Genomic DNA, 3920 nt, shown 5'->3' with positions numbered 1-3920 from the left:
GACAAAATCCAAAATTACAGGTAAAAACTCAATTAAAATCAATTTATAAAAAATTAAAATTAAATTGAGCTTTATAGATAAAATATATATAAAATATATAGTTTTAGGGAAAATAACCAAGTTTCAAGAACTCATCGATGAAAATCCACTATCACATATAGAAAAATTAATAATTAAAAGCACAATAAATGAGTATAATATTAAGTAAAGTAAATATCATAAGATAAATATAATATAATATAATATAATATAATATATTCCCTAAAACTATATATTTTATATATATATATATATATATATGCATTTATATTAGCAGTACTACCGTCGTTGGTCGGGTAATTACTTTTACTCTTTCTCGGGAGCCACATTCAAAGTGTTATTATATATATACAGAGATTTGCTCCTCCTGTATGTGTGTATCTTATAAGAGAAAAACATGTAATAATTAAAGTAGAAAAACATCAATTTCATACATGAACTTCTGTTTGTATATTATATGACAATAATAAGTGAGTTGTATGTGTTATATCAATACAGTAATGGCAATTATATAATACACAAAGCTTTGGTCAGTACGGAGCTGTAACAAAAGAGAATTGCCCAAGGTGACGCACAGTGGGGCTGAACCCAAGACGACATAATTGGAAAGCAAGCTTCTCAACCACACAGCCACGCCTATAAAGGAGAGATACATTTTGAATAATATACTCCTTGATACAATCTCCTTAACAAAAAGATTGGATGTCTACGTCGAGAAGATCTTTGATTTTAATATTTACTCGAGCAACGCAACAACTAACAACGCTACACCATACAGGCTGTTCCAGACTTAACTGTCTGTTTCTTGAAATTGAACAAATTTTTAAAAAACTGACAGAATTTAATGTTTATTACCAAAACAAATAGACAATTAAATCTTACGTTAAACTTTTATTAAAATGTTCAACATGTTTGTACCCCTGCATACTTCAAATCTCTCCTTAACATTGTGAAACACATTTTGAAGCATTTCAGGAGTTAGTTCCTGCACTGCTAACTGAATGCGTTCTTTAAGCTCAGCTAAACGATTGTTCCATCTTGGGGATGGAGGTAAAGGAAATGATTGCTGCCAAATTGCAAAAACACTGTCATGGACATATAAAAGGGATCCAACAGGAATGGAAATAAAATTATAAACAAAACTCAGAATTTATACACTTTTAACAATTATCAAACATGTTGAAAATTCTATGTAATGCAGGTGTAAAATTTCATTAAAATCGGTTGGGAGGATCTCACAGACACACACATCCTGTGTTATGTGTGTGTGTGTGTGTGTGTGTGTGTGTGTGTGTGTGTGTGTGTGTGTGTGTGTGTGTGTGTGTGTGTGTGCATTACACACACGCACACAGATAGATAGATAGATAGATAGATAGATAGATAGATAGATAGATAGATAGATAGACAGATAGATAGATAGATAGATAATGCACAACGGGGCATAAATCAGAACTAAAACATATAAACATCACAAAGCCTCCCTGCGTGTGACGAATGTAAACCCTTTCTTTCTGACCTGTTGATATATGGTATTAAGGATAAGTGGAAAGAAACAGCGTGCGTCTGCTCTGAGGTTCAGTCTACAAACTTTGAAACGGTCCGTCAAGGACTCCCTTCTTTCCACATCAATAGTATAAATGAATATATTAACTTTCATATTTAATTCATAGCGTTTTTTAGAGCGGAGAGGGAGATGTGTATATGTGTGCTTGTGTGTCGTGGATGCGTGCACACGTATGTTTGTGTATCTGTAAATGTATGTAGGAGTAAGTGTGTGGGTATGTATTGTATGTGTACTGTATATATGTGTGTGTGAGTATGTGTGTGTAAGTATGAGTGTGTAGGTATTTGTGAAAGTGTTTGTGCTTGTGTGAATGCAGGTGGGTACGAGGGTGCACGTGAGTGGGGTGTGTGCATATTCATACACATACACTACCACACAAACATATATGTATATATATGCATATATATGCATGCATATATATACAAATATAGTGTTTTATATATATATGTATATATATATATATATATATATGCATACATACACACATTCACATACATATATATATATATATATACATATACATACACACAAATACACGCATACATACACATATACATACGCACAAATATACGCATACATACACATATACATACGTACATACATATGTTTTTCTTTGCACATCTCAATAAAACTTTGCTACGTTTTATTTATTTATTTTTCTTGTTTCATTTAAATATTTTCCTTTTTACGTGTTATCATTTCTTCTAATTAAAACATATTCACAATTAATGCGAGACACAATTTTTCTTTGTTTTTATCACGTTTTTCTTCTTTTTTTTTCTATTTTCTTGTTTCGGTCTTCTCTTTTATCTTTTCCTTCGCCACCATGTTTTTCCAACACGCAGCTCTATTTTTCTTTTCTTCGATATTTCCTCCGACATCTACCTATGTATCGATAATAATAATGGAAGTTAGATTCGTAGAGGAAACAGACCAAAATATGTTGTTATTTTTCTTTTAATCAGTCGTCTAAGACATTTATAATGGCAGTGAATCGATAGAATCGGTGGAGCGCTACTCTAAATATTGTGTAGCATTTTCTTATTGTTATCTTGTCTTCCTTTAGGCAGCGGAGTTGGTGGTTAACATAAAGTACCAGACATGTACTGAGGCTAATATAATTGAAATATGTGGCATTGTGTGTCTGTAAGAAAGCCATATTAAACACGAAAAGTAGCAGTTCGAAATAAATTAATAGATAAATAAATAAATGTGTGTGTGTGTGTGTGTGTGTGTGTGTGTGTGTGTGTGTGAATATCACTGTGAAACTGATATGTGGTTGGAGTAGAGTCTCAAGTAACTGTTAGCTCTTGTCTGCCTGAAGAATCTCTAAAAAATTTGTCTGAAGAACCTGTTGACTTTTGTTATGTCGAATCCTATAAGAATTATTCTGTTTATTCTTACATACATTCGTTGGAGTTACGTTTTAAGCAACTACGGAACCAAATCGAAGCCTTTATCGATATCTTGAACCTCTGTGAATCAATGTTATAAAAAGCAATAAATTTATTTTCATAAAAGAAATTTAAGAATCTATAAGCTGTGTAATTTCCGTTGGCCCAGTTTGTTCTATACCAAAATATCAGCAGTTAATTAGTTGATATTATTTTGTCGATTCTATCAATATAACATACTAAATGTACATTTGTATAGACGTATTGTGTTAAAACAATTCGTCTTTAAAATGAATTTTTCCTGGATGAAAATTACAGCTCCTGGTGTTTCAAAGCCACACATATGATAAGTGAGTTGTATTGATAGAGTTTTTTTATCAGAGAGCTACTTCCATTGCATAAATCAAATTTATTTTGTTGATTAATTCTCGTCAGATAAGGGATAATTTTTTTAATCCTTCAAAGATAAAATTTCTTTCCGGTTATCAAATGTGTTACAACATCGAACGAATTGCCTCGTGGAATATGATCTGGCTTCTTATGGTGAAGTCAACTTATCCTTTCATCTTTCTCTCTGAAATTTATAAATAAAGTACAACTGAGCGATGCACCGACGGAATCAGGAGAACGTCAGACAAAATAATTTCCTTGTGGTGCTTAATCTGTCTCTTAGCGTTTTCAGTTCATTTCACACCGTAACTTACTTGGGTGAAAACTTACTCCATCACCCGATTTAACACCCTCCTCGCCTAGCACCTTGCGTACCTATGGCGGAGTCCAGTCTATTGCAAGCATTCGAGCGAGGGCTCTAGTTTAAAAATACCTTCCTTACACAAGTTACAGAAGCCCCACAAAAGATCATGAGTAGTACCATTTCTCTTCAATAATCTTTCACTCCACCATGTCCTGAGATAGAGATATCG

The sequence above is a fragment of the Octopus bimaculoides genome, chromosome 21 (genome assembly GCF_001194135.2).
Source record: "Octopus bimaculoides isolate UCB-OBI-ISO-001 chromosome 21, ASM119413v2, whole genome shotgun sequence".
NCBI lineage: Eukaryota > Metazoa > Mollusca > Cephalopoda > Octopoda > Octopodidae > Octopus > Octopus bimaculoides.
Note: the sequence above shows the minus strand (reverse complement) of the source record.